Raw genomic sequence first — 27,798 nt, forward strand, 5'->3', positions numbered from 1 at the left:
GCACCACGATTTCATCGTGCCTGAGGAACCTCTTGAGTGGGAGCGCTTCAAGCGCCAGCTAATCACCACCGCAAGGAGCCTGAAAAGGAAGCAGTAGCAGCTTCAAGCTGACCAAGATCTGCTCAATGATAAATGGACCGATGTCTTAGTAGCCGAAGAATACGGTCTCAAGCGCCCAACCAAAAGCTACCCAAAGTGCAAATTGCTACCTAAGTTTGACGAGGAGGTGCCAAAATACATACCTCCATCGTATAATGCGGCTGAACGACCACGACATGGTCGGGACAAAACAGCAACTCACGCCCAACACCAGCCAGCCCTGCCTCATCGCACAGGTAGAGGTAAATTAGCCCACGGTCATACATATGACCTCCGGCAAAACCTGAACAATAAAGCAGGACATACCAGATCAATCTACGGATCGCGAGGACGTGCCTCAACATGCGACGACGACCACCTATTTAGACGTGACAAACTTAGTCATGTGCGGGCTGAAAACCGTAGACGGACTCCATCAGATCTATGTCGCGATACGGCCCGATATAGAGACGTCGCACACCCTCATTGCTTCACTGATGAGGTCCTGGATCATGAATTCCAAAAAGGGTTCAAACCCGTGAATATAGAATCATACGATGGAACCACGGACCCCACGGTGTGGATCGAAAACTTCATTCTCCACATTCATATGGCCCGCGGCGATGACCTCCATGCCATCAAATACCTTCCTTTAAAACTCAAGGGGCCAGCTCGGCACTGGCTAAACAGTTTGCCTGCTTATTCTATTGGCAGCTGGGAGGACTTGGAAGTGGACTTCCTTGACAACTTCCAAGGTACATATGTTCGAGCTCCGGACGCTGATGACTTAAGCCATATAGTTCAACGGCCCGGAGAGTCCGCCAGGAAATTCTAGACTAGGTTCTTAACTAAAAAGAATCAAATCGTCGATTGTCCGGATGCCGAAGCCCTAGCAGCCCTCCAACAGAGCATCCACGATGAATGGCTCGCTCGCCACCTCGGCCAAGAAAAGCCAAAATCCATGGCAGCCCTCACAACACTCATGACCCTCTTTTGTGCGGGCGAGGACAGTTGGTTGGCCCGTAGCAAAAACAATGCAAGCGATGCCGGCACTCCTGAAGCTAAAACTAGCAAAGACAAGTCTTGACGCAACAGATACAAGTGTCGAAACAACAGTGATAACACCAAGGACACGGCAGTCAATGCTGGATTCAGGGGCTCTAAGTCCGGTCAGTGGAAGAAGTCGTTCCAAAAGAACAATTCAGGCCCATCCAGCTTGGACCGCATACTTGATCGTCCATGCCAGATTCATGGCACCCCAGACAAACCACCCAATCATACAAATAGAGATTGTTGGGTTTTTAAACATGCCGGCAAATTAAAAGCCGAGAATAGGGAAAAGGGATCGCAAAGCGAGGACGATGACGAAGAGCCCCAGCAAACGAACACAGGGGGACAGAAGAAGTTTCCCCCTCAGGTCAAAATGGTGAACATGATATACGCTACCCACATCTCCAAGAGGGAGCGCAAGCGTGCGCTTAGGGACGTCTACACGATAGAGCCAGTCGCCCCAAAATTTAATCCATGGTCGTCATGCCCGATCACTTTTGATCGTCGGGATCATCCGACCAGTATCCGTCATGGTGGCTCAGCCGCATTGTTCCTAGACCCAATAATTGATGGGTTCCACCTGACTCGCGTCCTTATGGACGGAGGTAGCAGCCTCAATCTTCTCTATCAGGATACAACGCAAAAAATGGGCATTAACCCATCTCGGATCAAGCCCACCAGGACTACCTTCAAAGGAGTCATACCATGTGTAGAGGCCCGCTGTACGGGCTCAATCACACTAGAGGTTGTCTTCAGATCTCCGGACAACTTCCGAAGCGAGGAGTTAATCTTTGATATCGTTCCCTTCCGCAGCGGCCATCACACACTGCTCAAACGAACTACGTTTGCTTGATTCAACGCAGTACCACACTATGCTTATCTCAAGCTCAAGATGCCCGGTCCACACGACGTCATAACAGTCAATGGAAATACGAAACACTCCCTCCGTACAGAAGAGCACAGAGCTGCCTTAGCAGCAGAAGTACAGAGCGACCTTCTCAAGCAGAACCTTAATTCGGCTGACGAGCCCACGGACACCGTTAAGAGGGTCTGAACTACTCTGCAGCAGGAGACCTCGGCTCGTCAGGAGCTCGACTAGCAATCCGGCCTCCGTCTCAGTCCCGATCAAGTGGTGGCATTCGTGCCGCACATACATAACTACGCACTCAAAATCCCATGGGCATCGATGGAGGCATAGCTAGCTTGTGGTCCATAGTATGGCTCAACCGACATCGTATAGACACATACTTCTACTTTTACATGTTTCCTTTTTAGGTCTAAATCCCACAGGCACCATCTGGTGGTCTGGTCATCGGTCCTCTTGAAGGATAAACACACCAAGACGGCGAGAAACGCAGACATATGGGGGACTTTTAGGTGATTCCGTTAACGATAACACTACCTGTTTTTCAGGACCCACATGCAGCTCTCCCTTGGTTTCGGCATGTCAAATAGCCTGTTGCTTATCGCACTACCTGTATCAATTCGCCTTGACGTACTAATTAGTTTGAGAACAGTTTGCGGGTGGAGCTGTTGGACTCCAGCTTTTTACCTTCGTATCTTCTCTGTTTTCTTTCTCTTTTTTAGCCCCCTGTGGCTAACCCTATCAGGTAGCACCCATAAACTTTGGTACGTTTGATGTTTGCCAAGGGCTTCATAGCACCCCACGTTACGGCAACAGAAGTCCGAACACTTTTTATAAGTATAGTTCGGCACCCCGAATTTAGCATTATATGCATTGGCTCCGAATCATGTTTTTTGTCAATAGTTGGGTTGCCCGGCTCCTGTGCTTTCTACCTTACGTTCTGCTATATCGGCTAAGGTAGTAAAGGGAGAACTACTGCGATTGTGCCTTGGTTTATCCAAAGGAGCAGCTTAGTAGAGAAAGCTGAAAACTGACTGTCATGATGCGGCGAGAGCTGGTCAGCTATTCGGAGGTTACAAATCATTTGAGGTTTCTTCCGCATTGCGCAAAGGATTGGTACTTCCCGATCAGACGCTTATAGCACTCTAGTTCGGATACTAGGGGTTGCGCCCATGTTTTTATTGTCGAACTCCTATGGCTAAGTGAGGGCGTTATAGCCGCATAGTCTGGTTGCCTGGTTCGTTGCACTAAACAACTCCTTCAAGGACCATCTAATTGGATCAAGATTGTTTAGATTCCATCCCAAACACCCCCGTACTACCTACATGGGGGCAGAAGCCGACGACTGGTTAACCCTCAGATTTCATACAACACGGCCGCACAGGAAGTAAAAATTTAAAAACATAACCAGCATTATATTGCACAATCACTTTGTTTTGTCATACAACGTAGAGGGAGCTTGAATACATTCATTCAAAGATAGTGTCTTTTGCACAATGATCCGCAACAATACGAGACCCTTCCAAGACATCGCCAAAGTATCGCTCAGGTGTGCGGTGCTCCTTTCCCTCAGGCGGCCTCTCGGTCACCAACTTGACGACGTCCATCTTCGCCCACTAGACCTTGACATAGGAGAAGGCCAGACGCGCGCCTTCAATGCAGATGGACTGCTTGATGATGTCCAACCGAGGACAGGCATCAACCAGCCTCTTCACGAGGCTGAAGTAACTGCTGGGTATAGCTTCGGCTGGCCACAGCTGGATTGTTAAATCCTTCATGGCCAGTTCGGCCACCCTGTGCAGCTCAACTAGCTGTTTTAGCTGATCGCTGAATGGCACCGGATGTTCCGGCACAAGATATTGCGACAAGAATAGCTTCTCCAGGGAGCCCCCTTCTTCGGCTCGGAAGAACTCTGCGGCGTCGGTCACACTGTGTGGCAGATCAACAAAACCCCTGGAGAACTCTGAATCCGGGTCAGTAAAAGATATTTCATCTTCGCATTCTTGCTTTGCATATTGAATGCCTTACCCGCCGCGATCTTCCTGGCCTCCAAGATCTCCTGGAGGGCGCCCTGGGCTTCACTCCGTGCCATCTCCGCACTCTTACGAGCCTTGGCGAGTTCGGCCTCTTAAGTCGACGCATTGTGCTCCATGGTATCGCACTTCCTAACCACGTCCTAGAGCTCCTATTGGATTTCGTTGACCCATGCCTTGAGCCTCTTACGGGCGGCCTGCTCCTTGACAGCCTTCCCCTCGGCTTCGACCAGGGCCGCTTTCAGGGCCTCGACCTCGGTCATCGCCTCTGTTCACATCATGGTATTTTGGTCATTGCATATCATTTTCCATTTTTCGAATACATAACAGGTTATTACTTACTTTGTTTTTCCTGGAGCTGCCTCCTTACCTGGCCCAGCTCCTCCTCGACCTCCGCCAGTTTCTGCTTCCGTTCATAGACTTCGTCAGTACGCAAGGCCGTGGCCAACAGCGACGCATGTGCATACATTTAAGACAAATTTACTTAGTTTCGCGCAATTGGAGATTGATCCTCTGTCCGTTTTTTTTCTTTTCGAACACCGGACAGTGTCTCAGGGGCTACTGTCTGTATTGGGATTTTCTCCTTTTTTGCCGCTTACCTCAAAACCTGTCAACAGGCTGTTGCAGGCTTCGGTTAGTCCGCTCTTGGCGGACTGAACCCTTTCAATTACCGTGCCCATAAGGACACGGTGCTCATCCCCAATGGAAGCGCCTCGCAGCGCTTCCAGCAGATTATCCGGTGCCCCTGGTTGGACAGGGGTCACCGGGGGAACAGGCATCCCTCCTTTGAAAAGGAGGTTGCGTGCCGGATTCCGGAGTCGCATTGGACTCCGGAATCAAGTCCGGCTGAGGGCCGAACTGAATACGGCCCTCCCCGCCAGACTCCATGAGGATTGACTCCCCCTGGTGTACGGCGATGGGGGTTTCGCCTTCTGGCGCCTCCCACTAGTAGAAAAAGGGGCTTTGGTTTGGCGAGCATTAATACTGGTTGCATTACGAACCGGGAATAATGTGAGCATTAGTCCCGGTTCGAGCGGCGAGGGCACCGTACAGGCATTACTCCCGGTTCAAATGGGACCTTTAGTCCCAGTTCGTGGCACCATTTGAAAATTGCACCATTTGTACCAGTTCGTGGCACGAACCGGTACTAAAGGTCTCAACCCCATTAGTCCAGGTTCGTGGCATGAACTGGTACTAAAGGTCTCAACCCCATTAGTACCGGTTCATGGCACAAATCGGTACTAAAGTTACCGGTTCGTGCCACGAACTGGTACAAATGGTGCAATTTTCAAATCCTACCCCCCTGTGTATCGCCTTTTCAGATTTGTAAAAAGAAGAAGAAAATGATAAAAACTTCAAAAGTTAAAATCCTTCAAGATGTAGTTATGTTACCACATCTACTAATTAGGAAAATTTAAAAACTTAAATTTGGATATGTTTTGCAAAAAAGTGTAGGGAAAATGTAAAACGGCTATAACTTTTGCATACGATGTCAGAAAAAACATATAATATATCAAAATGTTCAGAACGAAAATCCGCATCAAATTTTGACGGCCTATGACCTGTTTGCAAATTTTTAGAATCCTCAAATTCCAAAAGGAAAAAAAGTTATGCTCAAATTTCTGTTTTTTTAATTTTTGTTAAATCTGGTCAAACTATGGTCAAACTACTTATTCAAGAAGTATTAGTGTTACTAAATAATTATTAAAGAATATTAGTGTTACTAAATAATTATTTCAGTTTTTTTGAATTTTGGTCAAATCTGGTCAAACTATGGTCAAAAAATGGTCAAATTACTTATTCAAGAAATATTAGTGTTACTAAATAATTATTGTTTTTTAGAACAATAGTTTCAAACTCAAAAAGTGAAATGTGTGACTTCATGCTCAAGCTAAATTCCTGAGGGTAAATAGGATTGACATCTTACTATTGTCAGGAAAACAACAAGTGCAGACTTGGAAACGAGGGAGAATAGAACCCGGAAGTTAAGCGTGCTCAGGCTGGGGGAGTGGGAGGATGGGTGACCGTTTGGGAAGTTAGATGATTTGGAATGATGAGGGGTGATTAGAGATTAAATTGAGTAGTGATGAGGGGTAATTAGAGATTAGAGGTTAAGATAATTCAGAAATTGGAAAATCGGGAAAAAAATTCAAAAAAATCCTTTAGTACCGGTTGGTGTTACCAACCGGGACTAAAGGTGGACCTCTAGGCAGCAGCCATGTGGAGGGCCTTTAGTCCCGGTTCGTATAAGAACCGGGACTAAAGGGGGGACCTTTAGTAACGACCCTTTAGTCCCGGTTCCAGAACCGGGACAAAAGGCCCTTTTTCTACTAGTGTCCCGAGCCTCTCCCCCCCCCTGGAACAGTCCTTCGGGACAACACCTCTGCATCATCCTTGACCTTGGGGGAGTGAGCGGCCGGTGGTGAATCGTTGGCCATCGCCTTTGAGTCCAGCGAACCTCATGATGTGGATCGCTGGGAACTACCGTTGGCTGGACTTCAATAGCATAACTAATTAGATCAATACAACGAAGAGGAGAGACTTGGTTTATGGGAGGATATGGGTTTTAGCACTTACGATGTGGCCTGAGGCTTAGTGCGGGGACGTCTCTCCGGACTACTACCGACGTCCCACGTGGTGTTATCCGCAAGGGAGCTCTTCCCTTTCTTGGACATCTCCGCCTACAGGTTCGCCGAAGCCGCCCTCTTCTTCCTCCCCTCATCGGGGGGAGGGTTGTTCTCCTCCTCCTCTTCATCGTCGTCGTCTTTAGCGGCGGAGGAATGGGTCTTATCTTCGGACGTCGCATCCGAAGCGCCCCTACGGCGGGGGCCACTCCGGACCCCCTTAGCCTTCCATGTGGCCTTCTTCTCTGGCTCGTGACTCCTTCATGATCATAATGAGACATAGCCACAAACAGCATGTAGGGCTATTAACGGATGATGTTTCCCGGGGCCCGAAGCTGTCTAAATCCTTGTCTTATGTTGCGTCTCTCGACTCCACCCAACCCCTCTCAAGCTACCACATAGATGCGTTGGCCTCGCAACTAAGTCCTCACACTAAGGACATCTGCCGTGACAATTCCACGACAAAAATGCTATAAAATATGATATCCAATATGATGTCCTATGTATAACATTCCAAATTGAATATTTGGGATGTTACAATAATGATAGTGCAACTTATTTGTGGCACTGCCATTTAGGTCATATTGTTGTAAAGCGCATCAAGAAACTCCATGCTGATGGGCTTTTGGAATCACTTGATTATGAATCACATGATGCTTGCGAACCATGCCTCATGGGCAAGATGACTAAGACTCCGTTATCCGGAACAATGGAGCGAGCCATTGACTTATTGGAAATAATACATACTATTGTATGCGGTCCTATGAGTGTTGAGGCTCGCGGCGGGTATCATTATTTTCTCACCTTCACAGATGATTTGAGCAGATATGGGTATATCTACTTAATGAAACATAAGTCTAAAACATTTGGAAAGTTCAAAGAATTTTAGAGTGAAGTGGAAAATCATCGTAACAGGAAAATAAAGTTTCTACGATCTGATCGTGGAGGCGAATATTTGATTTATGAGTTTGGTCTTCATTTGAAACAATGTGGATTAGTTTCGCAACTCATGCCAACTGGAACACCATGGCGTAATGGTGTGTCCGAATGTCATAACCGTACTTTATTAGATATGACGCGATCTATGATATCTCTTACCAATTTACCACTATCGTTTTGGGGTTATGCTTTAGAGACGGCTGCATTCACGTTAAATAGGGAACCATCTAAATTTGTTGAGATGACACCATATGAACTTTGGTTTGGCAAGAAACCTAAGCTGGCGTTTCTTAAAGTTTGGGGCTGCGATGCTTATGTGAAAAAGCTTCAACCTGATAAGCTTGAACCGAAATCGAAGAAATGCGTCTTCATAGGATACCCAAAGGAAACTTTTGGGTACACCTTCTATCACAGATCCGAAGGCAAGATATTCGTTGCTAAGAATGGATAGTTTCTAGAGAAGGAGTTTCTCTCGAAAGAAGTGAGTGGGACCAACGTAGAACTTGATGTGGTAATTGTACCTTCTCCCGAATTGGAAAGTAGTTCGTCATAGAAATCACTTCCAGTGATGCCTACACCAATTACTGAGGAAGTTAATGATGATGATCATGAAATTTCAGATCAAGTTACTACCAAACCTCATAGGTCAACCAAAGTACGTTCCGTACCAGAGTGGTACGGTAACCCTGTTCTGGAAGTCATGTTACTAGACCATGACGAACCTATGAACTATGAGGAAGCGATGATGAGCCCAGATTCCGATAAATGGCTTGAGGCCATGAAATCTGAGATAGGATCCATGTATGAGAACAAAGTGTGGACTTTGGTTGACTTGCCCGATGATCGACAGGCCATACAGAATCAATGGATCTTCAAGAAGAAGGCTGACACTGATGGTAATGTTACTATCTACAAAGCTCAACTTGTTGCGTAAGGTTTTTGACAAGTTCAAGGAGTTGACTACTGAGGGAGTCCTGGATTAGGGGGTCCTCGGGTGTCCGGGCTATGTAATATGGTCCGGACTGATGGGCCGTGAAGATACAAGGTAGAAGACATTCCCCCATGTCCGGATAGGACTCACCTATGTGTGGGTGGCAAGATTGGCATCCGGATATGTAAATTCCTTCTTCTGCGAACCGACTCTGTACAACCCTAGGCCCCTCTGGTGTGTATATAAACCGGAGGGTTTAGTCCATAGAGTCTATCCAAATTCATATAGGCTAGACATCTAGGGTTTTAGCCATTACGATCTCGAGGTAGATCGACTCTTGTAACCCTTATACTCATCAAAGACAATCAAGCAGGACGTAGGGTTTTACCTCCATTAAGAGGGCACGAACCTGGGTAAACATCGTGTTCCCCGTGTCCCTTGTTACCTTCGATCCTTAGACACACAGTTCAGGACCCCCTACCCGAGATCGGTCAGTTTTGACACCGACATTAGTGCTTTCATTGAGAGTTTTACTGTGTCATCGGCAGAAGGTTCGATGGCTCATTCGATCATCAACAACGATGTTGTTTTCGGGGAAACTTTTCTCCTAGGTCAGCTTTTTGTGTTTGGCGGCTTCACTTTGCGGGCCAATTCGATTGGTCACCTCGAACAGATCGATAGGTACGCCCCTGGTCATCGGATCAGGTTCGGAAACCTAAATTACATCACCAATATCCGAGGAGACTTGATCTTCGAAGGGTTCACGGCCTCGACCGCTGTTCCTCGTCTTCAAGAAGGAAACCCGTTGGATCCATCATCAGGCACCGCTCAAGGACCAACTATCATCCCTGCCCTAGCCTTAGATCCAGAGCAGACCACCTCATCCGAAGATGGGAGATTGGAACCCACCAAACACTCTCCTACTATGGAGCTCTCTCCCGAAGACCCAGAGGCGATTATGTTTTCGGCAAACCTGGAATCAAACAGGACTCTCCCTATCATCGGAGAGCCGAATTCACCTTTGTACACCAACTCTGAACTCTCAAGCTCCGCATCCAGCGAGCACAGCCAGGTAGAATCTACCAGGCCCAACTCCGTAGGCCCCCAGTTCCCCGTCCGGCCTTCACTCCTAAACGAGGCCATGGACTTAATGCAATCTATCGCCATTACGGAAGTATCGCCTCCGAACCATGCCCAGACCGGACTAGGGGCTGAGAGCGGGGAATTTTACGTCCCACCCACCACCCACTTAATAGCCACTGTCAAGACTTGACCAACATGCTAGATTACACCTCCGAAGACATCGACGGTATGTACGACAATGCCGGAGACGAACCAGTCCAGAATACGCCGATCACCGGGCATTGGACGGCCACCTCCACATATGATGTGTATATGGTAGACACAACCAAAAAGGACAACGATGACGGCAGGCAGGACCTGATTGAGGACAAGCCCGTTGAGGCACCGTCAAAACATCGACGTCAGCGGTGCCGCTCAAAATCGCGTCACGAAAAGCAAAGCAATATCGAAGACAAAAACACTCCGGGTGATGCCGAAGATCCCGAAGACCCCGCCGAGCCTGCGTCCGAGCATGATGAATGGGAGGAGGGACAAGTTAACTCGACGAGCCTATCGGGAATGAGGATCCGGAGGATAGTAACTATCTACCGGTCTCCGAGGAGGATGTCAGCCTGGACAACGAAGGCTTCATCGTGCCAGAGGAACCCCTCGAGCAAGAATGATTTAAGAAACAGCTAATCGCAACTGCAAGGAGCCTAAAAAGAATAGAACAATAGCTTCAAGACAAATAGGATACACTCAACGACAGGTGGACCCATGTCCTAGCTGCCGAGGAATACGGCCTCGAGCGCCCAACAAAGAGTTATCCGAAGCGTCGGCTACTGCCACAATTCAATGACGAGGCCCTTGAGCCAGTACCGTCAAGATATAATCATGCTGACGAACCAGACCGACCACCATGTGGACGAGACAAAGCGCCTGCTTATGTCGAACACCAACCCGCACCACCTCGCTGTCGAGGCAAAGAGGTAGCGGCTCCGGGCTACACCTATGACCTACATCAGGACCTGGACAATAGAGCCGGTCAGACTAGATCAATCTATGGATCAAGGGGGCGTGATCCAACGCGAGATGACGACCATCAAGCTTGGCGCAATAAGCATAACCTCACTCGGGCTGAAAACCAAACATGGATGTCATCCGAAATCTGCCGTGACGTTGCTCGATACAGAGGCGCCACACACCCCTTATGCTTTACCGATGAGGTAATGCAACACCAGTTTCCAGAAGGGCTTAAACCCATAAACATTGAAGCATACAATAGAATGACAGATCCCGCAGTATGGATTGAAGATTTTCTTCTCCATATTCACATGGCTCGCGGCGAAGATCTCCATGCCATTAAATACTTCCCCCTCAAGTTAAATGGACCAGCACGCCACTGGCTAAACAGCCTCCCAGAGAACTCTATTGGCAACTGGGAAGATTTGGAGGATGCATTTCGAGACAACTTCCAAGGTACTTATGTCCGGCCACCAGATGCCAATGACCTTAGTCACATAGTCCAGCAACCAAGAGAGTCAGCCTGCAAACTCTGGACTCGGTTCTTAATTAAAAAGAACCAAATCGTCGACTGTCCGAACGCCGAAGCCCTAGCAGCCTTTAAACATAGCGTCCGCGGTGAATGGCTTTCCCGACACCTCGGCCAAGAAAAGCTGAAGTCTATGGTAGCTCTTACCACACTCATGACCCGCTTTTGCGCGGGAGAAGACAGCCGGTTGGCTCGTAGAAGCAACAGTACCAGTGACCCCGGCACCTCCGAAGCCCGAGACGGCAACGGACGGACACGACGTAACAAACAAAATTATCGGAACAACAATGAAGAAACCGAAGATATGGCAGTCAATGCCGGATTTAGCGGCCCTAAATCCGGTCAGCGGGAGAAGCCATTCAAAGGAAACAGAGACGGCCCATCCAATTTGGACAAAATACTCGACGGGCCTGATACGTCTCCAATGTATCTATAATTTTTTATTGTTCCACCCTGTTTTATTATCAATCTTGGATGTTTTATAATCATTTTATAGTCATTTTATATCATTTTTTGGTACTAACCTATTGGCATAGTGCCCAGTGCGAGTTCCTGTTGTTTCCATGTTTTTTACATCGCAGGAAATCAATATCAAACGGAGTCCAAATGGAAAGAAACTTTACGATAATTTTTTTATGGGCCAAAAGGAAGCAGATGTGCCCTGGTTGCACCTGGGGGGTGCCCCGAGGGGGGCACAACCCACCAGGGCGCGCCAGGAGTCCTTGGCGCGCCCCGGTGGGTTGTGCCCACCTCGGGTGCCCCCCGGGCCGCCTCTTTGCTCTATAAATACCCAAATATTCCCAAAACCCTAGGACAGTCAATGAAATATTCATCCAGCTGCCGCAGAATCTAGAATCACCAAATCCAATCTAAACACCATGACGGAGGGGTTCACCACTTCCATTGGTGCCTCTCCGATGATGCGTGAGTAGTTCTTTGTAGACCTTTGGGTCCATAGTTAGTGAATAGATGGCTTCATCTCTCTCTCTCTCTTAATCCTCAATACAATTGTCTCTTGGAGATCCATATGATGTAACTCTTTTGAAGTGTGTTTGTTGGGATCGATAAACTTCGAGTTTATGATCAGATCTATGTTTTTATATCCATGAAAGTATTTGAGTTTCTTTGATCTATTTTATGCTTGATCTCTTATAGCCTCGTATTTCTTCTCTGATATTTGGGTTTCGTCTGGCCAACTCGATCTATTTATCTTGCAATGGGAAGAGGTGCCCGGTAGTTGGTTCGATCTTACGGTGCTTGATCCCAGTGACAAAAGGGGAACCGACACTTATGTATCGTTGCCACTAAGGGTAAAAAGACGAGATCTATATCTACCGCCATATAGCTAAACAGATCTTGTATACATCATGTCATAGTTCTTATTGCATTAGTCCATTTTTCCATGAACTTAATACACTAGATGCATGCTGGATAGCGGTCGATGTGTGGAGTAATAGTAGTAGATGCAGGCAGGAGTCGGTCTACTAATCTTGGACGTGATGCCTATGTAATGATCATTTCCTCTATATCGTCATAATTATTTGAAGTTCTATCAATTTCCCAACAGTAATTTGTTTACCCACCGTTTGCTATTTTTCTCGAGGGAAGCCACTAGTGAAACCTACGGCCCCCGGGTCTTATTTCTCATATATTTGCCTTTGCAATCTACTTTTTCCTTGCTTTTATTTTTCAGATCTATTAAACCAAAAATAAAAAAAATACTTTGATGCACTTTATTTTATTTGTGATCTATTTATCCAACCTATTACAACCACTACTGCAGGATGCTGCTAACGCGACACTATGATCAGAGACCCTTTGAGAAACTATGTGCGATGCCATTATCGCAAACGGTGTTGTATGAAAACCGTCAGAAATGTGTAAAACATTTGCGATGACAGATGCATCAAACACGGTTTAGGTTTTAGTTGCGTGTGCGATGAAGGGCATACAGTTCAGTTCAATGAATTGGTTGCGATGAGGAGGAACAAAAGAAACGGGCAGCCAGATGGAGGCGTGTGCGATACACAGCATACGATTCACTCGGATGAACTGTTTGTGATTAGGCCACACAAAAGAAACGGTTAGCCAGATCAAATGTCTGTGCGGTATACGGCATGCGGTTCACTTGGATGAACTGTTTGCGTTGAGACATGAGAATAGAAACGGCTTAACTTAACAAGATGTGTGTGATACACGGCAAACAGGTCTGTAATCATAAATGTGTCTGAAGACCGATAAGAACACAGATGGTTGCTACTAATAAGACGTGTGTGTTGTGAGCAAACGATTGCTGGTATACAATTGTGAGTGATTGATGAAAACATCACCAACGGGTTCCATTGTTTAGTCCGTGTGCGATGTGATTTTCTTTGTCCGCACACCATCTACGCTCTGTCTACAGAGCATCAACATATATACTTAAAAAGACAGCATTGCACAACCAAATTAAGCATACAATTACACAAGTGACTACACACATAACATTTGCACACACTAAAGTAAGCAATTACATGCATACTAAAGTAGGAGAAATGAGGATCTAATCGTCTACTTATTGTTACGACGACGCTTGCCATTGCTCTGCTTCCAGCTGGACCCCTGGCCGTTTAGGGGAAGGAGGGACTTCCTCATGTCAACGATCCGCCGGTACATGTTGTAGCTCGTGTACACCTCCTTGGCTGCATACACGACGTGAGCTTTGTTGAGTTTCTCCATCCAGGACGAGTGTCAGGCACGCTTGTCCTTGTTGCATGAATCCTTCATGTCTCTATAGTAGGGGTCGATGATGGCCTCGGCGAGGTGAACCAGTGAGTCCTTCTCATGCTCCTTGCTGCCCCTGATCTTGTATTGGCCCTGGATGTCGACAATATTCTGGCAGGCGATGCCTGAATTCTCGAGCGCCTTTACATCGTTGGTGATGTCCACCGTAGCGAACATGTAGTGGGGGTTGTTGACAACCTCGTGAAACGCTCGCAAGGCCTTGTGGCCAGGAAGTAGTGGTAGACGAGGACGTGGTGGCGCACGCACATCTGGGCGACAGCTACCTTGGGGCGAGACCCGGCACGAGCGCGTGTGTACTCGAGGTCGAACCCGACCACCTTGTACGTCTCCTCGGCAAGCAACAACTCCATGATGTGGATGGAGTGCTCCGCCTAGACCGGGTCGTTGGTGTACACCACCGAGAGGTCCATGAACCTTCTGTGGGTGTCCACCATGGCACGCATGGTGAACTGCTGCTCATCGTTGGCAGCCACTCGGAGCGCCATTGGAGTCACGTAGGATACACTCTAAGAATTTCTCGTGGTGGGTGTGCTTCTTGCAATGGTGGGGAGCGATCGAAAGGTTGAAGAGACACAAGGGTAGGTTAAATGGCCACTGTAATAAATGGGGGCTGACCAGCCTGTAATCGTCATGTCTTGTCACGACGTTCATAGCAGAGGATTCCAGAATCCAGTGCACGCTTGACAACACCGCACCCCAGGCATGGGCTCGAAGAGCCTGTTCCCGCGCTACCGCCCTGTTTACTGTGCAAGCTTCCCGCCTGGCTAGTTTGGCCACGCGTCGGCTAGAAGACGGACAAATCGTGGGCGTTTATTGGCAAAAAGCTTTGTAAAAACGAAGTGTGTGGAATGACTTCAGTCATAAGTTTACCCTTGGGTGATGAGGTCAAAATTACAGAGAAGGGTGATGATGGAAACTCGAGTGCGATAATTAATTCTGCGCTCTACAGTGCACACAGTGGAAGAAACCAACTGTATGCAATAATGTCGAAGATTGGAGTCGAGTTAGCTATACAGATTGTGTGTTGTGAGATCGACAAGGTAAACTGATTCAAGAATGGTTAATAAAATCTAGGACCATTGCATATTAAGGTCAAAATAGTGCTAGCAATATGCGAGTCTCATACGATGCAATTTCAACGATTGTACCACAAAACCTCGAAATGTTACAAGGTTCAAATTCCAGAGTTATATGGCTCAAATTCGAAGATTGCAAGGTTCAAACTGATATTAGAAATGAAAATTCAGCTCATCAGCTGCAAACACTCGCGCTGATGCGCTGAACATGGATATCAGAGAGGTTCAAACTAATATCACATCTTCTAAGTCTGGATTCGAAACCTCACAATTTTTGCAAAGGGGTCAGCCACTGAGAAGTCATGTATGGGGTTGACCCGATGACTTCTGATTACTCTGTCATCTGAAGTTCCAAAATGAAATTCAGCATTTTTGGAGCCTACTCCATTCTGCCGCAGGCGCCGGCGCTGATCAACAGAACATTCATTTTTGCGAAATAAATGTAGGGCAAACCTCATTTCCTTCAGCACCCTTGCTCTGAGAACAAAGAACCTGGCAAATATAATCTCCGGTAAGGACCCTCGGTAGGAGTTCAAAGTAATTTCTGAGAGATGTAGATCTAGGCATTCGACGTGATTGTTATATTGTATCACATTATCCACCACTGGGCCTAATCTTATCTACAAAAGAAGAAAACGTGTTAGTGCCTACATGCAGTTTTGAACATTACTACAGGCCTAGCTATTTGGTTTGCAGGATTTGTAAAATGCACTAACATGCCATCTTCGATCTGACATGATTAACATGGGCATTTGATTACATTCTATAAAAATGTAGCCTTCTTCACAAGAGGTTGGAGTGGATGAAAAGTTCCCTAAGAAAATTAGTACAGATGAATCCAAAGGAGAAATGCTTATTGATTGTAACCATATGGATCAAGCAACCAATATGGGGGGGCATGTATGTACTGAAATCCTCCAAAAGAACCTTCAGAAATCATAGTACATTGTCATTGTAAACTTGGAAAAAGGTGTCACAAATTTAACTCCCTTATGGTTAACATTTAATAGGAAAGGAACATCACCTCGATATATGGCTTCTCTAGGCACGGAAAGCATCTCAGGAAACTGACAACCTGCTCCAGGTCGGGCCCGACAGATTCTAGTGCCAAGACCTTCACTATGCGCAGTTTCGGGGTCAAGCTTGTCGGAATCATTTTCTGAATGAAAAACGAACAAACATCTTCAAAATTAGAAATAATGTTAATTTGTACAAGGAGAGGTTGAAGGCGGCTGTTGTACCTGAACGGGTGTGGATCCAATAACAAGTTCTGAGTATTTGTTAGACGAGTAGCCCACCACTATCAATTTCGGCGTAGAAATGACATTGATTCTTGTTGGACCTTCTTGATCAACTACAAGTAATCTCTCAAGTGCAGGTGTGTCCTGGATGACCATACCGTGGTCCACCTTTTGTGATGACTTCCTGCCGCACCAGCAACACACATAAATAGTCAGGAGAGTCATGGAGGTGATGTGGAAGGTACTCAACCCATTGATCGCCTGAAGACGAAGGTACTCGAGTGTAGTACAGCCACGGAGCAGGCGCTCCATGTCACCCTTTGAGAGGCAGACGACGACGAGCTCGAGGTGCTTCAGTCGTGGTAGAATAAGAGTGGGTGCATCATTAAGGGGTGGGAAATGGCAGTTCCTGAACTTGGCGATGCGCAGCATGGGTGCGAGGCAGAGTGCGGATGTTGGCAGCGACCGCATATGCCCATCATCAAAAGTGAGCTCCTCGAGCTGATCTAGGGTGGGGGATCGGAACCATTCATCAAGCTTGGCTCGGTCCTTGCCATTGGAACTGAACATGCCCATTCTAAGGCCTTTGCTTGGGCCAAGGTGACCGCCGAGGATCTTGGAGAACACATCCAAGATTTTGCGATAGCCATGGCAGAGCTCATGGGTTTCGATGAGGTCGAGAGGGCTGGAGTTCCATAGGGGGCGCCACCACCGGGAAAGGAGGGTTGTCCGCACCCCATATTTGATTGGGAGGAGGGAGATGATGACTCTCAACATATCATCGGGGAGGCTGCTGATTAAGTCTAGGCCTGCTGGAGTCACTTGCGGTTCTAGCTCACCCCACCTCCGCTTGTTGGCAGCCCCGTTCTCCACCTCTAGAGTCTCCTTGTCAGCGGCGCTTTCTGATAGAAATGGGAGTACAGGGAATATTTAGTTAAAATAGGGCAATAGAAAAGTGTATTGGCAACTAGAAGTTATTAGGTAGGAATATAGTAAGATAAGGGAATAGCAATTGGTTGCTTAAATACTACACAATTCATTTGACATTACTAGGTAAGTCAACATGCAGATAGTTGAAAAGAAAACTTACTTCGAACAAAGTCTGGACGGATGATTTTGTCAGGGAAGTTAGCATATATCTCATGACCAGGCCCTTCTATGTGCAGTGCAATTTTAGTGCCAGCTTTTAGTAGATAAAACTTTGCAATTTCATTCAAAAGCAAGTGCCACAATAGGAGTCACCACGATCATCAAGTCTTACAGTAGCAACGATTGTAAATCCATGGTTTGTGCGCAGTATGACATTCGTGGAGCCTTGATGTATGTAAAGGGAAAAATTGTGCACTACATAATCTATTGCATAGCGAGGGATGTCCTGCAAAAAATGGTAGGGTTGTTAAAGAAAATTGGTAACATGCAAATATGGGCCCAAATTGAAAGAACTGTACAGTAGCTGAAATCGAAGGACAAAAGTCTATAATTAAACAGATAGGGTAAACATGATGTCATGGAAATATGAGAGTAATCGAAAGAAAAATACATCATTAATTTGCCTAATATAGAAATAAGAGGGGGAAAATCCCCTTTGACGTATATGGTGCATGTGGCACCTTTTATCCAAATGTAGCAATATTTAGAATATGTTCAGGAAAATAGGCCATGCCAACCGATTTAGGGTGAGATTGAACATACGGTGCGCCTCCTCAAGTTATCTGGTACAATGAGATGGAATCTCTGGCGGTGGTCGCCAAGTCCTGAAGTACTGACGCACTGTACATTCTATGAATGAAAGAAAACCCTCAAATTAGCTCAAATAAAAATGAATTCACGGTGATTTCTGCCAGGTGATTAAAGAAGGCAGATGAACTGGGATAAGAGATGAGATAATATCTTGTTAAATTAGTTACCTTGTCGTCCATGAGAAAGAACCCTCGGTACAGTAGATTCCCCAACCGAGCGGAGCTGGGTCGACCGCGAGCAGCGTCGAGAAAGTCGATGGCGATAGGCGGCGGCAAGAGGAAGTGGCGAAATGTGGTGGACTTTGCCGGCAGCCTGGCGGTGGCATGCATCGAGCAAAGTGTTTACCACTATGATAGGCGGTGCCATGGCATAGACGCGCAGGAGCTTGTGCAGGTGTGAATGGGGAACGTACCGGAGGGGCCGAGGTGGGTGGTGGGTGGGGTGAGGGTTTTTATGACGTGGGGATGGTGAGGTTTTCTTTTTTCTTTTTTGAATTGGGTGGTGCGGGTTTTCTATCCCACAAAGAATTTTGGGGGCGACGGTTTGCTAGAGCGAACCGTGTGTGATTGATGCAGCAGGCAAAATGATAGTCATTGCACACGGTTCCAATTTTGGGAACCGTGTGTGATTGACGTACTACCTCCGTCCTGGTTTATTGGTCCCCCGTTGTAATTTTTACAAAAATTTGGCGAAATATTTAACATACTCAGACATAGATAATAAGCATACACGTACATAAGCATAGTTCAACCATAAGTACATAGTTCAACCATCATTAAGCATACTCAAGCGTACATAGTTCGATCCATCCCACATCTCATCTCACATGCGGCCGACACGATCCTAAAGCTTCTCCAGGTATTCGGCGTACGCGTCGTGCGCCACCCTGTGAGAATACTTCTGCTTGAAGGAGCCAACGGCCCATCCTCTTGCATGCGCAAGAACACTTAGATACGCTTCGTGAATCTTATGGTTGCAAAATGGGCATCCATAGCCGTTGTTCCAGGTCCTAATACGCCTGTTATGCATTCCCGCATAAAGCCCCTCAGGATTCGCCTCTTGTAACTCCTCTGGGCATCTTCATCCTCACTGTCCACATGGTCAGACAGGACCTATACATATAGTAAAACAAATTTGGCATCAAATCACTGATTACATGCCGTGAAGTAGGATTAGGAATTTATGGCTATTTATTTATACATATTCAGATATTATGGTTCGATTTTTAAGCACAGTCGTCTATGTACAGACTGAAGGAAATATGCCCTAGAGGCAATAATAAAGTTGTTATTTAAATTTCCTTATATCATGATAAATGTTTATTCTTCATGCTAGAATTGTATTAACCGGAAGCTTAGTACATGTGTGAATACATAGACAAACAGAGTGTCACTAGTTTGCCTCTACTTGACTAGCTCGTTGAATCAATGATGGTTATGTTTCCTCACCAGAGACATTAGTTGTCATTTGATTAACGGGGTCGCATCATTAGAAAAAGATGTGATTGACTTGACCCATCCATTATCTTAGCACGATGATCGTTTAGTTTGTTGCTATTGCTTTCTCCATAACTATACATGTTCCTTTTACTATGAGATAATGCAATTCTTGAATACCGGAGGAACACTTTGTGTGCTACCAAACGTCACAACGTAACTGGGTGATTATAAAGGTGCTATATAGGTGTCTCCGATGGTGTTTGTTGAGTTGGCATGGATCAAGATTAGGATTTGTCACTTTGATTGTCACAGAGGTATCTCTGGGCCCTCTCGGTAATGTACATCACTATAAGCCTTGCAATCTATGTAGCTAATGAGTTAGTTATGGGATGTAGCATTACGGAACAAGTAAAGAGACTTTCCGGTAACGAGATTGAACTAGGTATTGAGATACCGATGATCGAATCTCACACAAGTAACATACCGATGGCAAAGGGAACAAAGTATATCATTATGCAGTTTGTCCAAGAAAGATTTTCTTAGAATATGTAGGAACCAATATGAGCATCCAGGTTCTGCTATTGGTTATTTACCAGAGACATGTCTCGGTCATGTCTACATAGTTCTCGAACTCGTAGGGTCCGCACGCTTAACGTTCGGTAACGATCGCTATTATGAGTTTATGTGTTTTGATGTACCGAAGGTAGTTCGGAGTCCCGGATTTGATCACAGACATGACGAGGAGTCTCGAAATGGTCGAGACGTAAAGATCAATATATTGGAAGCCTATGTTTGGACATCACAATGGTTCTGGGTGAAATCGGGAGTATACCGGAGCACCGGGAGGTTACCGGAACCCCCCGGGAGGTATATGGGCCTTATTGGGCCTTACTGGAAGAGAGGGAGAAGAAGCAAAGGAGGGGGCACCCCCCCAAGCCGAAGACGAATTGGGAAGGGGGTCGCCCCCCCCCCCCTTTCCTTCCTTCTTCCTCCTCCTTCCTTCTCTCCTAGAACCAACAAAGGGAAGGGGGAATCCTACTCCCGGTGGGAGTAGGACTCCCTTGGGGTGCGCCTAGAGAGGCCGGCCTCCTCCCCACTCCTCCACTCCTTTATATACGGGAGGGGGGCACCCCATGGATACACAAGTTGATCATTGATCTTTAGCCTTATGCGTAGATGTTATATGCACGAGTAGAACATAAAGGAGTTGTGGGCGTGGGTATATACATATTGCTTTCCGTCACTAGTTGATTCTTGATTCAGCGGCATTGTTGGATGAAGCGGCCCAGACCGACATTATGCGTACGCTTACGCGAGACTGGTTATACCGACGTGCTTCGCACACAGGTGGCTAGTGGGCGTCTGTTTCTCCAGCTTTAGTTGAATCGGATTCAATGAACAAGGTTCTTTCTAAAGATCAAAAAGCAATCACTATACCATGTTGTGGTTTTGATGCGTAGGTAAGAACGTTTCTTGCTCAGCCCATAGCAGCCACATAAAACTTGCAACAACAAAGTAGAGGACGTCTAACTTGTTTTTGCAGGGCATGTTGTGATGTGATATGGTCAAGACATGATGCTAAATTTTATTGTATGAGATGATCATGTTTTGTAACACAGTTATCGGCAACAGGCAAGAGCCATATGGTTGTCGCTTTACTGTATGAAATGCAATCACCATGTAATTGCTTTACTTTATCACTAAGCGGTAGCGATAGTTGAGGGAGTCCTGGATTAGGGGGTCTCCGGAAAGCCGGACTATCTCCATTGGCCGGACTGTTAGACTATGAAGATACAAGATTGAAGACGTCGTCTCGTGTCTGGATGGGACTCTACTTGGCGTGGAAGGCAAGCTAGGCAATACGTATATGGATATCTCCTCCTTTGTAACCGAACTTGTGTAACCCTAACCCTCTCCGGTGTCTATATAAACCGAAGGGTTTTAGTCCGTAGGACGTCAATAACCATAACATACAATCATACCATAGGCTAGCTTCTAGGGTTTAGCCTCTCTGTCTCGTGGTAGATCTACTCTTGTACTACCCATATCATCAATATTAATCAAGCATGATGTAGGGTTTTACCTCCATCAAGAGGGCCCGAACCTGGGTAAAACATCGTGTCCCCTGCCTCATGTTACCATCCGGCCTAGACATATAGTTCGGGACCCCCTACCCGAGATCCGCCGGTTTTGACACTGACATTGGTGCTTTTAGTGAGAGTTCCTCTATGTCGTCGTCGTTAGGCTTGATGGCTCCTACTATCATCGATAGCGATGCGGTCCAGGGTGAGACTTTTCTCCTCGGACAGATCTTCGTATTCAGCGGCTTTGCACTGCGGGCTAATTCGCTTGGCCATCTGGAGCAGATTGAAAGCTACGCCCCTGGCCATCAGGTCAGATTTGGAAGTTTGAACTACATGGCCGACGTCCGCGGAGACTTGATCTTCGACGGATTCGAGCCACAGCCGAGCGCGCCGCACTATCTCGATGGGTATGACCTAGCTCTGCCACCGAACAGTACCCCAGAGGCCGCGCCCGCATCAGCTCCGACCCTTAGTTTGGAGCCAACTACACCAATCGAGGATGGGTGGTTAGACACTGCCTCAGGGGCTGCAGTCTCAACGGCGATTGAGCCGAACACCAGCATAATCCTCTGCGTAGCCCGTGACTCCAAGGTGCCGGACTCTTTTTCTGACTCCGAACCGCCCGCGCCCCTGCCAATCGAATCCAATTGGGCGTCCATCATGGAATTCAACCGCCGCGGATATCTTTCAGCACTCGTCCTTCGGCGACATTCTGAATTCACTAAAGTCTCTCTCTTTGTCAGGAGAGCCCTGGCCGGATTATGGCCAACAGGATTGGGATGCGGACGACGAAGAAATTCGACGCCCACCCACCACCCACTTCGTAGCCAATGTCGATGATTTAACCGACATGCTCGACTTCGTCTGAAGACATCGATGGTATGGACGACGATGTAGGAGACGAACATGAACCAGCACCTATAGGGCACTCGAAAGCCACCTCGTCATATGAGATATACATGGTAGATACACCCAACGAAGGCAATGGCGACGAGATAGCGGAGGATGACCCCTCCAAGAAGCAACCCAAGCGCCGACGTAAGCGGCGCCGCTCTAAGTCCCACCAAAGCAAAAGTGGTGATACCAGCACAGGAGATAATAATACTCTGGATATTGCCGAAGACAACAACAATCCCCTCCAATAAGATTTAGAGCAGGAGGACGAAGGAGCCAGCTCTCCTGAGAGAGCGGCAGCTGGAGAGGAGGAGGATGACAATTACATCCCCCCCTCCGAAGACGAGGCAAGCCTCAGCGATGACGAATTCACCGTTCCAGATGATCCTGTCGAACAAGAGCGCTTCAAGCGCCGGCTTATGGCCACGGCAAATAGCCTGAAGAAAAAGCAGCAGCAGCTTCAAGCTGATCAAGATCTGCTAGCTGACAAATGGACTGAAGTCCTCGCGGCCGAGGAATATAAACTCGAGCGCCCCTCCAAGACATATTGGAGGACAAGGCAAAGCATTCAAGATCGATCTACGGATCACGAGGGCGCACCACTCTGCGAGACAACATACGTCACGCCGGATATAGTAAAAGAAAATCCAGCCGGGCCGAACACAGCGGGCAAGACCCATTCGAGCTGCGTCAAGATATAGCCCAATACAGAGGCGCCGCACACCCCTTATGCTTCACAGACGAAGTAATGGAACATCAATTCCCAGAAGGTTTCAAACCTGTAAACATTGAATCATATGACGGCACAACAGATCCTGCAGTATGGATTGAGGACTTCCTCCTCCACATCCACATGGCCCGCGGTGATGACTTACATGCCATCAAATACCTCCCACTAAAGCTCAAAGGACTAGCGCGGCATTGGCTTAACAACTTGCCAGCGGACTCCATTAGCTGTTGGGAAGATCTAGAAGCCACATTCCTTGACAACTTTCAGGGCACTTATGTGCGACCACCAGACGCCGATGACTTGAGACACATAATTCAGCAGCCAGAAGAGTCGGCCAGGCAATTCTGGACTCGGTTCCTTACAAAGAAAAATCAAATCGTCGACTGTCCAGATGTGGAGGCCTTAGCGGCTTTCAAGCACAACATCCGAGACGAGTGGCTAGCCCGGCACCTTGGTCAAGAAAAGCCGAAATCCATGGCAGATCTCACGGCGCTCATGACCCACTTTTGCGCGGAAGAAGACAGCTGGCTGGCTCGCAGTAATAACATATCAAAGAACCATGGTACCTCACATACCAAGGACGGCAATAGCAGGTCACGTCGGAACAAGCATAAGCGCCGCGTTAACAGCGAAAATACTGAGGATACGGCAGTCAATGCCAGATTCAAAGGCTCTAAACCCGGTCAGCGGAAAAAGGCATTGAAACAAAGTACGCCGGGTCCATCCAGCTTGGACCGTATACTCGATCGCTCATGTCAAATACACGGCACCCCAGACAAGCCAGCCAATCACACCAACAGGGATTGTTGGGTGTTCAAGCAGGCCGGCAAGTTAATTGCCGAAAACAAGGACAAGGGGCTGCATAACGACAACGAGGAGGAGCCACGGCAGCCGCACACTGGAGGACAGAAGAGGTTTCCCCCGCAAGTGCGGACGGTGAACATGATATATGCAACCCACATCCCCAAGAGGGAGCGGAAGCATGCGCTCAGGGACGTATATGCGTTGGAGCCAGTCGCCCCAAAGTTCAACCCTTGGTCCTCCTGTCCGATCACCTTCGATCGCAGGGACCACCCCACTAGTATCCGTCATGGTGGATTCACTGCACTGGTCCTAGACCCAATCATCAACGGTTTTCACCTCACTCGAGTCCTTATGGACGGCGGCAGCAGCCTAAACCTGCTTTATCAGGACACAGTGCGCAAAACAACCAAAACGACATTTAAGGGCGTCATTCCAGGTGTAGAGGCCCATTGCACAGGCTCAATTACACTGGAAGTGGTCTTCGGATCCCCGGATATCTTCCGAAGCAAAGAGTTAATCTTTGATATAGTCCCGTTCCGCAGTGGTTATCACGCGCTGCTCGGGCGAACCAGATTTGCTAGATTCAATGTGGTACCGCATTATGCATACCTCAAGCTCAAGATGCCAGGACCTCGCGGAGTTATTACAGTCAATGGAAACACAGAGCGCTCTCTTCGAACAGAGGAGCACACCGCGGTCCTCGCAGCAGAAGCGCAAAGCAGCCTCTCAAGGCAATCAACCAGTTCGGCGCTTCACAGCCCGGACACCTTCAAGCGCGCTCGGGGCAATCGGCAAATAGACCGCTTGGCACGATCTGAGCTCGCGTAGCAATACTGTGGCCACCCCAATCCTAGCCCAGTGGCGAAACTTGTGCCGCGCGTACATAATTACGCATTAAAAATACCATGGGCACAGGTGGGGAGGGGGGCACAACTACGGCACGCCCCAAGACACGGCCTAAACCGCACTAGGGGCTTCCCGTTTGGTTATTTTTCTTTTTCTTTCAGGACCTTAATCTCTAGAAACACTGTCCGGCAGCACTATTGCCGAACACATGATGCAGCAACCAAGGAGGCAGACAGCTACGTCATACCACAGAATTCCCAGGTTGATTACAGTAACGAGTGAAATATTCAATTTAATATCATTACTCAGCTTGCCCTTGGAAGGGACTTAGTCCTACTTTTTGCTTATCGCACTATCTGTATCACTCTGCTTTAACGCAGTTTCTAATAAACAATGCATGACATTACGACTATTATTGCATTCTTGTTATATATATATGTGTGTGTGTGTGTGTGTGTGTTCATTAACAACGCCTTGCAACCGTACACTTTGGTACGGCCAATACACCAGGGGCTCACGTACCCCACAATGCGATGTGAAAAGTCCGAACACTTTCACAAGTGCGGCACCCCGAACTTATAGCATTATATGCATCAGCTCCGAATCATGTCTTTGGTCAAATGTTGGGTTTTCCCAGCTCCTATGTTTTGGTACCTTACGTTCCGCTCTATCGGCTAAGGTAGCGCTAGGAGAACTACTGTGATTGTGCCCCGGTTCTGCCGGGCTGAGCACCTCAGTAGAGAAAGCTAAAACTGACTATCATGATAAGGCGAGAGACTGGTCTCTGTTCGGCGAGGTTTTTTGAGTCCCTAAAGACTTATGCCGCTTAGGGCGAGGGGCCGTCCCTGTCCAGCTTAAAGGCGTGTATCGCGCCCCGAATTCGGCCTTCCGATTACCAGGGTCTTCGCCGAAATTTAAAATTATAGAATTCTATGGCTAAGTGAGAGTGATAAAGCATTATTAGTCCGGTTGCCTTGTTCGTTGTGCTGAGCACCTCCCTCGAAGGACCCAAATATGGGAACAAGAGTGCTCAGGTTTATCCCGAACACCCCAGCACTCGCGGCATGGGGGCAGAAGCCGAGGACTAGCCATCTCTCAGATTGGATAAACAGCCAAACAGAAGGTAATATTTTAAATTCAAACAAGCGTTGCATAGCGCATATGAAACAAGTTTTCATAAATATAGGATAAAACGAGCAAGTTTACTCAAATATTACATCTTTCGAACACTCATCCGCGATAAGACGGGCACTCGGCAGAACACGCTCGTAGTACATCTCGGGGTGGCGGTGCTCCTTGCCCTCCGGCGGCTCCTCCTTGATCAGCTTCACGGCGTCTAGCTTGACCCACTGCAATTTCACACGGGCGAAAGCCCGACGTGCACCTTCAATGCAGACAGATCGCTTGACGACCTCCAGTCGTGGGCAGGCATCCACAAGCCGCCTCAGCAGGCCGAAGAAGCTGTTCGGAAGGGCGTCGCCAGGCCACAGCCGGACTATAAAGCCCTTCATGGCCTGATCGGCCACCTTATGTAGCTCGACCATCTGCTTCAGCTGGTCGCTCATCGGCACCGGATGTTCGGCCTCAGCATACTAAGACCAGAACAGCTTCTCCGTCGAGCTTCCATCCTCGGCCTGGTAAAATTGTGCGGCATCGGACACACTACGGGGCAAATGTGCGAATGCTCCTAAAGAGCTCCAGATCCGGGTAAGTAATCGGTAATTTACTTTTACATGCTTGCTTTGCATATAGAAAGCCTTACCTGCCGCTATCTTCTTCATTGCATCGATCTCCTGGAGGGCCTTCTGGGCCTCGGCCTTGGCACTCTTTGCGCTCTCAAGGGCCGCGGCAAGCTCAGACCCTCGCATCTTCGAGTCAAGCTCCAACGCCTCGTGCTTTGTCATGAGAGCCTGGAGCTCTTGCTGCACCTCGCCCACCCGAGCCTCGTGCTTCTCTCGCTCGGTGTGCTCCTTAGCCGTTGTATCTTTGGCCTTGGTTAGCGCTTGCTTCAGGGTCGCCACCTCGGTCGTGGCCCCTGACAAACATACGATGATCCTGTCATTTGGCAATCGCGTCCTTTTTTTCTATATATAAATATCTATAGACGGGGTATTACTTACCCCTGTTCTCCTCGAGCTGCCTCTTGGCAAGGCCGAGCTCTTTCTTGGACCCCTCGAGGTCCTGCTTCAGAATGGCGACCTCCGCAGTTAGTGCAGCGGACGCCAGCAGCGAAGTCTGCATACGCATATTGACATACTTATATTAGACTCCTACGATATTATTTGATCCTTCGTTCGGCTTTTCTTTGTGAAGACCGAACAAAGCATCAGGGGCTACTTTCTATGCGGTAATATTTCTACTACATTTTAAAACACTTTCCTCGAAGCCTGTTAGAATGCCTGGCACAGGCTTCAGTCAATCCGCTCTTGGCGGAATGAATCTTCTGCATCACCGCACTCATGATAGTGCGGTGCTCCTCGTCGATGGAAGCACTGCGAAGCGCTTCCAGCAGATTGTTCGGTGCCTCTGGATGGACAGAGGTCACCGGCACAGGCGTCTTGCCCCTCTTAGAAGGAGGCTGCATGCCCGAGCTCGGAACCGCTAGAGGGTCCGGCACGATGTTCGGCTGAGGGCCAAACTCGGAGCTCTCAGGGGCCCCGTCCCCTCGGCTCCCGAAGTCCGGAAGGTCGCCTTGAGGCGCCTCCGGGACTGTCTCCCCTCGATCCGGTGCCTCTTGAGACAACACCTCGGCGTCGTTGGCGGGATGAGGGGAGGTGGCGGTCGGGACCGGATCGCTATCCATGTCCGACAAGCCCAAGGAGCCGTCCGATGATACATTGATACTGGCTCGTGGCGGCCTGCATAATTGCGTTCGGCGATTAGGGAAAGCAGTGCGACAAAGGAATCCTATGAGTTACTCTGGTATCCGAACACTTACGATCTCCTCGGGGGCTTGACCCTGGGTAACCACTCGTCTTCACCTTCGTCGATGGCGGTGGAACTGTCCGAAGGGAGAGTCCTTCCCC

This window comes from Triticum urartu, chromosome 7A (genome assembly GCF_056163025.1).
Source record: "Triticum urartu cultivar PI428250 chromosome 7A, HENAU_Tu73, whole genome shotgun sequence".
Taxonomy (NCBI): domain Eukaryota; kingdom Viridiplantae; phylum Streptophyta; class Magnoliopsida; order Poales; family Poaceae; genus Triticum; species Triticum urartu.